The sequence below is a fragment of the Ictalurus punctatus genome, chromosome 12, assembly GCF_001660625.3.
Source record: "Ictalurus punctatus breed USDA103 chromosome 12, Coco_2.0, whole genome shotgun sequence".
Taxonomy (NCBI): Eukaryota; Metazoa; Chordata; class Actinopteri; order Siluriformes; family Ictaluridae; genus Ictalurus; species Ictalurus punctatus.
In genome coordinates, this window is record NC_030427.2 from 2,050,883 (window position 1) to 2,066,031 (window position 15,149).

Here is a 15,149-nt window from a genome sequence, read left to right on the forward strand (position 1 = left end):
TAGACAACACTTGCAGACTCGTCCTCTGAGGTGAAAAAGGTTTATTACAGAAAGATGGTTAATACAGCATAGAAGAAGTATCCCAGAAGACAAAAAAATTTACATGATCATCCTGTTTACAACGTTTACAGCCAGGCTCTTAATGGATGCTGTTACCTTCTTGAGCATCAGTGAATGTTTGCACCTTTTGGAATAGTCGTGTACGAGTCCTTCAATTGTCCTCAGTGTGAAAAGATGGATCGGAACATCATATAACCTCTACTGGAAAGGGCTAAAATATGCAGGAAAAGCAAAGTATGAGAATGACCTGGAGGATTTTTCTGAAGAACAGTGGGCAGTTTAACTGCTCAGGACAAACAAGGGACTCATGAACAACTATCATAACACATAAAAAGAGTCGTGGATCATTCAGGTAACGACACACAATATTAAGAATCAAATGTGTGTAAACTTTTGAATGGGGTAATTTTGATTAATTCAGCTATTATCTTGTGGACTATATGTAAACTTCTGTTATATGAAATAGCTTATTCATGGCGTTACTAAATTAGAAACTTAGGATTTTTATGATCAATCTTATTTTGTTAAGAGTATTAAGATTTTGTAGATTCTGCAAGGGGTATGTAAACTTCCGACCGCAACTGTATACCCACCCAGCCCCACACACACACACACACACACACACACACACACACACACACACAAAAAAAAAAAATTAATAAATTCAACCATTTAAAAACAGCAAGGACTTTTATAAACAATCAAAAATAGACTATAATATGAACATTTTAACAAATTAACAAAGACACCACAGTTAAAACACTCTAAATACCTTCTTTTTGCAAAAGTTTTCAAAAGTCTTCTCTTGCACCCGCACTCTCGATCTGACACCAGCTGGAGCTACCTCTTCATGGTCCCCTCAACCTCCATCTCTGCAGCTTTAGCCGTGAAGAGGTTTCTATGAACATTGGAAGAAAGCAATACATATCGTAAGGTTATTATGAATCTTAAGCATTAATTACGTTTATACCATGGTCAGTGTGAATATTGGATTCTGATTGGCTGGAAGGTGTGCATTATAACCGTTTATTGCACAGGTAGTTCCAGTCAGTTTGATCACTGTGAGCATTTCTAAATCAACACGCAGCCTACATGCACACACAAACACACACACACGCTCAGACACTCGAGCAAACAGAGACATTCGTGAACACACATTCATACACACAGACACTTCTTGCCGGCGCTGTCTGCAACTTAAAAAAAAATATAGCTTTGCTGGTGAAAAGTTACATTATATTTCTCAGCAATGAGGTGTTACCATCACTGTTTGTGAAGTAATTCAACTCTCAGTTTTACTACACTACTGCTGCGCAACACTGACTATGTTTACATGGACAGCAGTAATCTAATTATTGACCTTACTCTGAGTAAGATAATAACGTGATTAAGGTGTTTACATGCGTCGCTTTTAGAATACTCCTGTCATGTTCCCGTTTTACATGTTTTAGAACATAATTAGATTAACAGCCCGCATCATTACATCACCGCGCCACGCCGTCTGATGTCCCTCCAGAATTTCACGCATCAACATACAGTTCGTCTTCGTTATGGTATAGTATACAGTTTTGGGTGTTTTTATTTAATTTTTTTATGAACGCTTTAAGCGCAGTTATTTATTTGTCATGCTGTACGTGCAAATAGACGACTGCTTGAAGCCGTGAGCTGCATCCCAAACCGTGCACTTAGCGTCTCTATAGTAGCCGAGATAGATGTATTTTCCCCACTACAGGCCTATAGTCAGCAAGTATGCGGTTTGGGACGCAGCCATGCTCTCTTGTTCGCTGTAAAATGTTGAGCACTGCCGTGTGTGTACGTGTCCTGTCGCAAAATGAGGTGAAAACTCACATGACGTTAATAATGTGATTCAGGTGTTTACATGTCTGTAATACACGTTGATAATGCGACTAAAACAGGAGTACTCCACATGTCTTAATTCGATTAGTGCTTACTTCGAGTAACTTGACTTTAATCAGATTAAGGTAATTAAAAATTGCTGTTTACATGGTAGTTTCTTAATCAAAGTATCGGCTTAATCGGGTTAACAGTGGATTATTGTGGTCCATGTAAACACACTGACTGACTGCTGAGAGGCACATGATGCAGGAAATTCATACATGATTAATCTCTCTGTCTCTGATAGATATCTGTCAATTCATTCAAATAAATGTAATCTCATCACACTACTTTATCTCTGTGTCTGATTTATATTGGGCAAAATTCCAGATCTAATGACCTAACTAATAGAAATTAACTGTCATTTTAAACTTCTAATCAAAGTTTGAGCTTCTAAAATCAATGACAGCTTTAACTTTATTAATTGTGGAAAGACCATGGTATAGGCGGGGTAATCCATGGCTAGGTGTGCATTAAACGATTTGAACGAGTGGTGCATTTCCTCCACATCATGCACTAAGATCGTTTAATGTACATCTAGCCGTGGATTACCCCTTACATATCATCTGAGAAAGACAGCTAATTCTGTATGTAAACAGATATACTTACCAATCACGACCTCTCCGAGTTGGAGAGCGGACAGTGAAGTCTTTCCATTGACTCCCCTCCAATTGAGATTCTTTGCCAGGGAGTTAGCAGTCACCCTCTTCAATATGCACCAGATGCAGTCACGCACATCCACCCCGTCAATAAGCACCAACCAGTTTACCCGAAACCGATGATTTTTAAAACAATAATATAATATAAAATATAAATAATTAATAAGCATGTATTGCCTTGTCAACTGTGTCAGTGCTTCTCACTACTCCTGCAGTTACCCTGCCCTGTGTGCTTTCCATGTTTTGCTCCTCTAACAAAGATTAGGTCATAACTGTTCCCTCATATCAAAGTGTGTCACCTTGAGAAAACAAACACTCTCAGTAGCTGTGTAATTGTGCAAGCAATTGTTAACAAAAAAAGGAAAAAAATTATCACCAGTTTTTGCTTGCAATCTGGGCTCTGTTGCATCCTTTGTTCCAGACTATGCAGTTGAGGAAGATCTTGCAGGGCAGTAAATCTTCATCAATATCCAAAGACTGCACCTGGAACACCTGTAGTTGAAGCAATCTCATTGGTTTGTTGGTCCAGCACCATCTCTAATTTAGTCAACACCTCCCTCAGCATGGCTATGGTAAAGAAGTTAACAATATTTACAAACGATACACACTACAAAACTGTACAACTCCATCCTCAGTCTTATTCCTAACCTACACAAATTCCAGTAAGATGGCTGAGTGGAAATCACGGTTAATTAATACTTACAAAAGAAAGTCAATCAGAAAGCAGAAGAATACTTGGTACAGCCGATACTGAAAAAAAAACTTATCGTATCATTCTTTTTAAAATTTTAGTATCAACTTGGTACAGATACTTTTGACATCACAACTTACCAATTACAACATCCTTGAATTGCATGGATGCCAAGGATATTTTCCCATTCATTTGTAACAGATAGCTGCACAGTAACAGGGGCGGCTGTGGATCAGGTGGTAGAGCGGGTTGTCCACTAATCGTAGGGTTGGCGGTTCCCAGCCAGCATGACTCCACATGCCAAAGTGTCCTTGGGCAAGACACTGAACCCCAAGTTGCTCCCGATGGCAAGTTAGCGCCTTGCATGGCAGCTCTGCTACCACTGGTGTGTGAATGGGTGAATGAGACACACTGTAAAGCACTTTGGATATAAGTGCGCCATTTACCATTTTACCATTTATTGACACAGAAGCGGAGTCCATTCCATTCCATGGTGTTTTAATTAACGGAAGTAAAAAAAAGAGATGAAGAGAAGGGTGGGGTCTTAGGAAGCAATAAAAAGAACAGGTGACTAGGTGAGAGAAAGCGGGACGCGGAAATGAGAGCCAGGTGGGAATGGCGGAACTGATGGTGTGCGTTTGCCAAGGACCATGCTAATGCTCTTACTGTGGATTATAACCTTGTGGATATTGATTCAGGAGGCTGACGAACACTTCGGGAATATTCTGCCAAGGTGAATAAACGAGCGAGCGGAGTTTTGAGGGTTCGGAGGAACATCACGGGTTTGAGATCCTTTCTTTAATACTTTTGTGGAGAACCAGTATGTTTAAATCGTTGGATGTTACTGGCTGTAAAGAACTCCGAGTGTTAAGCGGAATCTGACTGCTCTTTCCCATGCTTTCGGGTTCACAAACTCCCGTACGCTTAAATCACCGCCATTGAAGTGCAACTTTTAAAGTGAACAACTTTTTTGTTTTGGTTAAGAATTATTTTGGGGTTAAATGTTTTTTTTTCTGCCTTTTGTGTGTGAAAATTTTCTTTTATGAATAGAGCCTTGTTTCCTTATGGGTGCGTTTATTAATCCCACGTAGGGGAACTTTTTGGTTTTCATTATTTCAGTTTCTATGACTGAAACGATCTGTATTTTCTTATGTTTATTGCATAAATAATAATAAACTTATTTTGTAAGAATTGAGTAGCCTTATTCTGAGTGATGTCCAAATTATAAGTTATAAATGACTGTTAATTTGAACTGTCTGGCGTCCAAACCCCATAAGGTACCACGCTACAGAGTGGCGCCCAAATGGGGACCGAACCGTAAGATTTAGAAAGTTTAGTTGGGGTACTGAACTTAACAGACTTGGACATTTGCGTTATTGATGGACTTGACCATTGTTAATTATTGTGAAATACAGTGTGTACATATATTTTCAGTTTTTATGGTTGGTGTTTACATGAAATGTATGGTTATTGAGAACATTCAGGAGTCTGTGTAACTACTTGCTGCTCTGTATTGTTTCTCTTCTTCCCTGGCCATGTCTACCCCTACCCCTCGAATCAAGCGAATCATTACTCTTGTCTTCTTGTTGAAGGAAAGAGCCAGGCTCCCACATTCAGTGGAAAAGCAGAGACTGCCTGTGATTTTGCAAGCAGCTGTTATCTGCCTTGCACCAAAAGCTCAATGGAAGGGAAACCGCTCCCAGCCTTTTTCGGGCGTAGACCTCTCGCTGATAGGTGAACTTGGCGACCAGTACTTTATGGAAAATTTTCCAGTCACGCACAGAGTCTTACTGAACAACGAAAGAGCCAGGCTTCCACTTTCTGTAGAAAACCAGAGACTCCCTTTCATTTTGTAAGCAAATGTTAACTGCTTTGCTACAAAGGCACAAAAGAAGGAAATCTGCTCTGTCCAAGGTCTCGCTTTCCGGCTGTTCCTAGAGGACCTGATCCTACAGTGATGACAACCGGTCAGTTATTAAAGCAAAGTTCAAAATTGCTAGCTTGTTTCTGCCCAGTCTCGAACCAGGGACCTTTTGCGTGTGAAGCAAATGTGATAACCACTACATACCACGTGATAACTACTACCACGACAGAAACACCCTTTAGCTGTTGCCTATGGTCTGCTGATGAGAAGAGCACATAGTTAAACTTTTGTTCAGCCATCTGCTTTGAAATGTGATCCATGTCTATCTCCATGAAAGACTTGGCAACAAATGCCACACATATCTCAAGATTTTCAAAATCACTGAACCTTTCCTCAGATTCCTGCCCAAGCCTGGACAGGAGGTCACAATACTCGAGTACATCCAAAACTTTGCTTGCATTTGCATGGCTTTCTTTCTATCTTTACCAATGACGGGAAGTGTTGCAATCTTTTGTTTTTCAATTGCTGAAGGTAAAATGACAGTTTTGCTTTAAATACCTTCACAGCACTGATCATATCACATATGGTTTTGTCTTTACCTTGTAACTGAAGATTGAGCTGATTCAGTTTCTCTGTCACATCAGCCAAGAATGCAAGATCAAGCAGCCATCAGACAACAGGTTAGTGTCGCCCCCCCCCCAGTTCCATTAAAGCCGTAATTTCACTCACCAAGGAAATAAAACGGTGAAGTACTTTACTCCTACTCAACCATCTGACTTCTGTATGAAGGAGATCGCCATACTCTGCAGAAATTTTGAATACAAATTCTTACATTCAGCCATAATCCAGTCCAGACATTCTGTCATCTGCTCCGTGCAGCACTGCTTCATACACGCTGTAGGAGAAAATAAAGACTTCAGATCATCACCATCATCACCACCATTACCACCATCACCGTCCTCATAATCATCGTCATTGTCATCATTGCCATCATTGTCACCCTCATTGCCGTCATCATCATAGTCACAGTCATCATCGTCGTCACCATCATCATAATCATAATCGTTCTGATCATCGTAATCATAATCACCATCATCGTCGTCACCATCATCGTAATCATCATCATCATCATCATCATCGTCACGATCATCGCCGTCATATCATCGTCATTGTCATCATCATAATAATCACGTCATCAACATTGTCATCATCATGGTCATAGTCATCATCTATTGTCATCATCATCATCGTCACCATCATCGTCATCATGATCATCATCGTCAACATCATCGTCGTCATCAACATCGTCAACATTGTCACCATGATCATCACACTCCAATGCCCTACAAAACCCTAAAAAAAACTCAGAAAACCTCTGAAACCCTCCGAAATGCTAAAAAACTCAAAACCCCCAAAACACGCCAAAACAGTCCAAAAACCCCTCAAACCCTCCAAACCTGAAAAAACTCTCAAAAAAAAAACCCTCAAAACCCCAAAAGTTACAGCTTTATTACAGATGTGTTGAAAATGTTTAATTTCTCAAGGGTTTACATTGGAGACCCCCTAATGGTCAAAAGTATAAAGACATGTAGAACTGCAGCACAGTAAACCTTTACTGTGTGTAAAGGCCAAGAAGAAATAAGCAGCTGATATACACATCAGATAAAGTATTTCCTGAAGGAGCCGGGCCAGACTGGGACAGAAACTGGGTCTCACACCCACCCGGTCCTCCCCATACACAATAATACATGTTTGATGTGAACATTAATAAAGCTATTGACCTGTAGCTGCATGATTTCATGTACAGTGCTGCTGTCACATGATTAGCTGAGTGTATATGGGCCATTGTTCCAGTGATACAATAGAGACTATAATAATTAGAAAATATATTTATAATTAAAATCTACAAGTTAATATAGGAAATTTAAGTAAGACTAGTGAATTTAAATTCAATTTGCATATCCCTCATCAAAAAAAAAGTTGAGCAGACACGACAGTACGTTTTTTTATCCATGAACACGCATATGTACATAAAATTAATCAGATCTCTACACTTAAAGGTCGTAAACCCTGTTACCTCAGTGTCAAGCCTGTTACCCTTGTGTAACCAGTGTTACCTCAGTGTCAAGCCTGTTACCCTTGTGTAACCAGTGTTACCTCAGTGCCAAGCCTGTTACCCTTGTGTAACCAGTGTTACCTCAGTGCCAAGCCTGTTACCCTTGTGTAAACAGTGTTACCCTCATGTCAACTATAAAGTTTGTATCTCCATGTGGTATTCGTGTACTGTGAAGTATCTGGTGTTAAATTTTGGGAAAATGAAGAAAGCTAAAGTACAAGTTACACTCTAAACACAAGCTCCATTAAATCATCTTCAGAGAAATGCTGTTACTACAGACTTCATATAATAACTGATACTCTAGATAAATATCCCCGCTCATGCCAAGGGATCAAGTGGACACACACATTCATGATAAAAAGAGACTTTATTTACAGTTTACATTTTCATATCACTATAATTTGATTAAAATTACACCTCTTATTTAACAGTTCAGATCAGTAGTTCATAGAGTACAGAAGATACCAATAAGGCCACGTTGTGAAGCACACACACATAAAAGGACACATTTTGATATTTTGTAAAATAGTTAGTAAAATTAGAATAATTCTAAGAATTTATTTATTTATTTATTTATTTTTAAATAGCAAGCTTTTTGTGCCAATTGACAGGCGTGTCTGAGTCAGTGAGGGCGGAGCTTAAGTATAATCTGAACTGTATAACATTACCACTAGCTTCTGTTTTTATTTCTTTAGTATTTGTGGGCATAAAAGCCTGCCTATAATTAAACAGTATAATAGTTTAGTAATATCAGCTGTGCTAGCCCGTCACCTACCCACAGCACTAGTTAACATAGCGAACATTAACGTTACCTCCCCAGCAGTCGCTATACAGCATTAAATAGATGATCAAGCTGAACAAGTGGAAAGAAAAGCTAACGGATGTCACATGATTAAGTTGAAAAAAAATTCACATAAGCTCCACCCATACTGAACCAGGAACACCTGTCACATGGCAAATTCAGTATATACTGACTGTGTGTGCAAGAAAGAGAGAGGTAATGCAACACATGTCCAGCAGAGGGAGCTGGTGAACTGTGTGTTTCTCCAGTACACACACCCCAGAGATAAAAGAGAAGAGAGATTTTCCTCCCATTAACCACAGCATGAGGTCATTAAATAACACAGAAATGAAATAAAATGCATTTTTAAATCCAAACCTGTGACTGTAAATGTATGTATAGTGTATGTGAACATGTACGCATGTGTGTGTGTGTGTGTGTTTACAGTCACAGTGTGTTTTGCTGGTCTCCTAGCTGCGAGTTTCACTCTCAAAGGCGGGGTTATCGTAGTGCAGTGGCACTTCAAACACACTGCCTCCAAACCTGCAAGCCAATCACAGCACAGGGTACAGCCATTGAATAGAGCCTCCATATGGAAGTGTACCTCTGCACTGAGGAGCATGCCCTCCTAAACAGTTAGGGCAGCTACGAGAAAACAGGTTCCCAGTCCATCACTGAATGCAGAAATACATAACCAGAGCCATCTCTCCCTACAGCTCTTGCCTGGCGTCCCACTGAAGATAAGCAGGGTTGAGCCTGGCCAGTACTGGGAGACCTCCTGGGGAAAACTAAGCTTGCTGATGGAAGTGGTAATAGTGAGACCAGCAGGGGGGGGGCTCACCCTGTGGTCTGTGTGGGGTCTAAAGCCCCAATATAGTGACGGGGACACTACTGTATAAACAGCACTGTCTTTTGGATGAGACATTAAACTGAGGTCCTGACTCTCTGTGGTCATTAAAAATATAAAACATAAATAAAAATAAAATAAAATAAAATAAAATAAAATAAAGAGTAGGGGTATAACCCCAGTGTCCTGCCCAAATTCCCTCATTGGCCTTCTCAATCACCCCTAATAATCCCCATCTCTGAATTGGCTACATCACTCTCTCCTCTCCAGTAATAGCTGGTGTGTGGTGGGAGATCTGGAGCACTATGACTGCTGTCCCATCATCCAGGTGGAGGATACGCACTAGTGGTCTCCTCCCAGTGTAAAGCACTTTGAGTGTCTAGAAAAGTGCTATAGAAATATAACTGTAACCAAGTAACTTGAAGATGCCCCACCTGCCAGAGAAAATCACCATGAAACCTGCCCTGGATCTCCACAGGTCAACTCAGTGACAAGACCAAGACCAAAAACTGTCAGCCACTGTGAAGAACACCGCTGCTGAGCTATTCCCATTATATGGAGAAAAGTATTAGAACAGCAAGGGCAATTATTTTTGGTTTGCTATATACGGGAAACATTTGGGCTTGAGATCAAATGATGAATAGGAGTTGATTAACACATTTAAATGTAAATATTAGGAAATTAAATTCTGGTCAAACAACTTAAAATATGGCACCTTGTGTTTAAACCTACCCATTTTTCAAATGATCGAAAATATTGGAACATATTTGGAATGTCCTAAAAATGACCGACATATCTCAAACCCAAATGTCTTCAGTGTATAGTAAAACCAAATCCTGGGCTTCAGAGGAAACTGTATTGAGAGACCAGCGCACGTCCTGACACCATGTTTCCATCGAACCCAGGACAAGAATATCAGCGTTCTCACAAACCTTATGGCCTCTCGTCAGTTGAGCCACAATCTTGAATCTTTTTGTGGTCATGCTAGTATGTTTAGTCCAAATACAGGTGTGTGCTTCCAAAATAATACCCCCCCCCCCCACACACACACACACACAGTGAACAAACTAGCTTATTAGCAGCAGCTTCTGGAATTCAGCAAGGCAGGCTGAAACACAGTGTGTGTGTGCATGCGCACTTCTCACCTTCATGTGTGTGGTCAGCAGGACCCAGCTGCTCTGTTGCATGCAGAGATTCATATCCAGAAAAGGCAGCATCGCTGTGTGAGAGACTCGGAGTTGGGGTGTATGCTGGAGACTGAGTCACAGTGTGTGTGAAAGTACTCAGTGCTGCTGGGAAACGAATGCAGAGCAGAAGTGACCGTCTACATGTGCTGCTCCTCAACATCCGTCTATAGAGAGATGAGAAACTCTCATGAATCCATTTACGCACACACCTCACCTCTACTCTGAGGGATTTGAGGATGACACACGTACATCGGGCAGGTCCTATGATCCATCAGCCATGGCTCAACACATGCCTTATGGAAGAAGTGACTACACAGACAGACAGACAGACACACACACACACACAGGGTAAGACTGATAATGTGCTATGGACACAATTCTGTCTTACAGGGTTTCAGAATGTAAAGTTTCGAGTCCAGAGCTCTGAGGTGTACACTGGCACTGCAGAGAATCCTGTACCCTCCTCACTCTCATCTCATGCAGTGCATTCTGGGAATTACAGTCTTACTGATATTCCACAAACTCCACATTTCAAGTCCACCAACACTGTAACAGAGGTAATTTCCTACTGCCTAACTCATATTCTCTACCCCTAACCCCTTAACTCCAAAAGCCTAACCCCTAGCCCATTAGTACCAAGTGCTTGTGATCAGGGTGTGGTTCAGGAGGTATGGAGAGTTCAGTTCCTCGTTCTAAAGATATTGAGACCACAGTGTCAGAAACTGAAACTCCTCCACCTGGATTTTCTGCTGTCTGTGTTGTAAACAACATTAATCTGAATTTGACTAAACCAGAAGAAATAAATGTCACAGCGTCTCAGATTGTTTCCGAATAAGCAATCAGACACACCTCCCCACCAAACAATCAGCTTTAGGGGTACGGTACACTTTAGTATTTTTACTTTTAACTATATGTTTTCTTACTCTTCCTCAAATAGAGATGTTCTATGCGTAGTAAAAGGTCGGTTGTACCGGAGCTGAAGTTTCTCTTTTCTTTCTCTTGCTGAGTAAGAAAAGTCCAGAAAGCAGGAGGGCAGTTCTCAATAGAGGAATTGTTTTTGAAAGTTTTTGCTAGAATGCTTGCAATTTCTTTTTTGAAGAGTGTGCCGTGCTGTTGTATTTGTATGTGTTGTATTTACAGTGACCAGCGTGTGCAGAAAGCGCAGGACCTGGTCCAGGCCGAGTCACAGCTGCACAGCCTCATGATGGACAGCGTTAATCAGAACTCAGGACCCAGTTGGCTCCCGCTGTCAAGGCAACAGGGCCCAGACCAACACACGACGATGGATGATGTCAAAACCACGCCACCCTGCCATAACCTCAGCCCACCTGCCGTGGTGGATCTCACCCAATCAGGATCAGACGAGCTGGAGATGATGAGCATGGATGGAGGGATGGAGATGAAGGATGAGCATGTGATGGATTTATCTACACAGGTGACAGGACAGTTATTTTGGACAAGTGTTTAAGAGCATAAATGATGAGGAGCGTTTAATCATAGAGGAGAAATCCGATCATACACACTCACTCAAATCAGACCTTGCACATTTCTCCTTTCAAGCAATCAGATTCATCTGTAGTTCTGTTGGGAATTGAGTCAAACATACCAAAAGCATTATCAGAGGTGGACTTTGATTCAAAAGCCTGCATCGAGTTTGATGCTGATGCATCTAAACCTCTGCCACTGGAGCTATAGATGAATCTGACCCCACACCCAACAATGATAGTGGTAGGCAGAAATCAGTATATTTCACTGCAGCAGACGAGTCCTTGCTCTGCCCCACCAAAAAAAAAAACTGCAAGTCATCTATGATGGTGAGGAAGAGGGGCATGAAGAAGAAGAGGTGGAGAAACCTGTTTTGGCTAGCAGTCCATTAGCTCGCAGCTTCATGGGCCTCAGATCTTCCACACCCGAATCCATGCTGAATAATGGCACCAACCGCAGATGCAGCAGGAACACATCAATCGCATCACGACACTCATGAGTACAGTCACAGCTGCAGGATATGGAGGAGGAAGAGGAGGAACCAGAGACGAAAGAGGAAAAATTAGAGGAGTGGGAGGAGCCAGAGGACGAGCCAGAGCCTAGTGAACACATGGTTGAGTGCGAGGAGGAAGAGGAAGGTGATGGTAAAGAGCTTCACTGACGTTCAACTGGCCTCTAGTGAAGTTGTGCATCAGTGTGCAGCCACTGAAGTGCAGAGTCCAAATGATGTCAAACATCCAGAGGAATCGTTTGATTCACTGGTGCATTCTGGGAACGTGTTTGTCTAAAGGGATGAAACAGGAAGCACTGGACTTTTTTCTGAAGGCCACTGACATTAACACTGGAGACAGTGAGATACAACTGCTCATCAGCTTACTGTACAGACACCCGAGTCACTGACACACACACACACACACCTGCTCATCATCCAACCATACAGACACAGTCACTGACACACACAGTGTGTGGGTGGGTCTTCCAGCTAAAGTGGTTTAGAATTAGGCCTAGATTTGAGGAATGCTGTATGGTGCGTGCTCTATGCCATATGAGGAGTTTTGTACATCAAAGCAAGCACTGATCATGTTTGGGGACACAAGCTCCGCCTGCTTGCCCTTTATGTATGTTATACAACATGGCTAAATTTTTTTGACTTTTTCTTCAATTCAAGCACTGAGATGAACAGCCACATCTGTTTCAGATTCATATTTACACTTACTCTTGCACTATTAACACTAAATCCCATTACCTGTATTTATGAATATTAACATTTGCTATTTTCATTACTTATGCTACTCCAATTAATAATCTTGCTGTTCATATTGTTATTTAATAATATAACTGTCAATCCAGCATCTAAAATTTTCACACCCCAACCAGACATCCCAAATAGCAAGTACGTTTGGGCCACATGTGGGTATTATCCGTCACATATGGCCTAGATATAGCACCGCTGAACAGATATGGGCCAAATTGTGACCATATTTGTCCTCGTCCTGCAGAGTATCCTCATTAGAGAACAGCAAGTCATGACGGGACACGCCAAACACATTCATGCCCTTCAGAGAGGAGATGTGGCACTGCAGCTCAGGGTCGGAGCGGCACGCAGACGAGTGGAGCGACTGCAGCTGCAGCCGAATGGAGGACGAGTACGTGTCCTCCAGTGTGAAAAGCTCCTTCAGCTCCTGCTTAGAGAAGTACCGAAATGGGTCCTTAAACACCTATAGTAGGAAAACACACATGTGCACATACATGTGCAAATACACACACAAGCACACACATGACGAAAATATATCATATAGATGTACCGGTTCAAGTAAGAATTTTAAATACGCAACCAGGAAAAAAAAAAAAAAAACATTTGTACACCCTGGCACATGTGTTTTTTTTATTTTTTTTTTAAAGTTTTAAAATAATAATAAGAACATTAATACTGAAATAACATGCACACAAACATGCTGTGAAATCTTAAACTTTTTAAATGTTATATTTAAATTTTTTGCACATACTCAACATCTCCCAGATTCATCAAGAGCTTCACCCAGGTTACTTTTCTTAAAGTTCTCAAATGAACAGAGCTCCTTACTGCTTCCCCTGAGGTCCACAGGAACACTGCTCTTTTTAGGGCTTCAACAATTAGTTTTATAAACAAATACTCTCGACTGTTTTTAATCAACTACTCCTGGGTAGCTGGAGTACTACTCCACTAAGCTTTTGTGGAGTGCCTTAGGCAGAATGAACTTAAGAATGCATTTAGGCAACTTATTAGAAGGAATGTAAAAAGTGAGTTCTTAAAATAAATAAATGAAAATAGATAAATAAAACCTGAGATGTATCTTGATCTCTGGTTTCCCTTATCGATGGCTTGTAACTTGCTTATCCAAGTCGATGGATGTAACTACCACCCCAAAGTGACAGAGAAAGGATACATGGCGTAATGGACTATCAAATATCAACAGATATTAAATAAAAACCTGACTGCCTCTGACAGAGAGCTTCAAATTGGCCGTCGTTGGATCTTCCAGCAGGACAGTGATCCAAAACATACATCAAGATCAACACAAAAACGGTTTACTGTTACTGTATTTGTTACACAAATACAATCACACACACACGTTTGTAGTGCTTGTGTAGTTTCAGTTTGAATGTGTAAGCTCTGGGAGATTCACACACTAGAGGGTTTGAGTGGTTTCCCCCTGCAGTGTCTCCAGTTTTACAAAAATGCAGTAAAAATGGGAGACAGGAGTTAAGTGGTGCAGAGACACACACACACACACACATATACACACACACACACACACATATACTGACTGGTATGTAAATACCTGTTATATTTCTCCTCCCTGTTTGCATCATTGATATTCAAAGACCTGCAAATAAACCAGACACAAACACACATAAGCTCAATGATACACACCTCTCAGCTCAGGGGTGCATTAACACAGCAGCCTGCACTCTGACCCCCACCTCATTATACTTTAATAATGTCCAGTGGATATATTCTGATGTATATATAACAAGTTCAATCACCTGATTTCTTTAGCTTTTGATACTCTCTGGCTGCTCCTAAGGCCATACAGACTTCATATGAATCCATAATGAACTTTTTCACACTATCTGTTGTTACCCAGATGAGGATGGGTTCCTTCTGAGTCGGTTCCTCTCAAGGTTTCTTCCTCTTAAAACATCTTAGGGAGTTTTTCCTCGCCACCGTCGCCACTCAGTGGCTTGCTCAGTTGGGATAAATTCACTCCTTTAATATCTGTATACCATGTTGATATTTCTGTAAAGCTGCTTTGAGACAATGTCTATTGTAAAAAGCGCTGTACAAATAAAATTGAATTGAACTGCACTTACTCCTAAGGTCAGATCAGGTTAACGTTCTTTGCTTCCCCATGAGGCACAATAAGTTTACAGACTTTGAAAGTAACACTGGCTTGATCTAAGACAGTGAAAAATAGTCAAGTGCACATAGCAAGCTTTGTTTCATGCTTTGTGTCGATGATCAGCTCACTGTATTGGGTCAAATTTATATATATATATATATATATATATATATATATATA

The 15,149-nt window shown here is 40.9% G+C and overlaps 1 long non-coding RNA gene across 2 annotated transcripts; it reads right to left on the reverse strand.

Moving 5' to 3' along the window:
- On the reverse strand, nucleotides 1-13,332 carry LOC128634203 (uncharacterized). Of its 2 annotated transcripts, none has more exons than XR_008397493.1 (4): nucleotides 10,316-13,332; nucleotides 10,060-10,206; nucleotides 833-958; nucleotides 1-271 (listed from the first exon to the last, which is right to left on the reverse strand). It is a non-coding gene; the product is annotated as an uncharacterized LOC128634203 (long non-coding RNA). The 2 variants fall into 2 exon arrangements; XR_008397492.1 differs by having other exon boundaries at nucleotides 10,060-10,203; nucleotides 10,316-13,331.
- Between the last annotated feature and the right edge of the window lie 1,817 nt (nucleotides 13,333-15,149).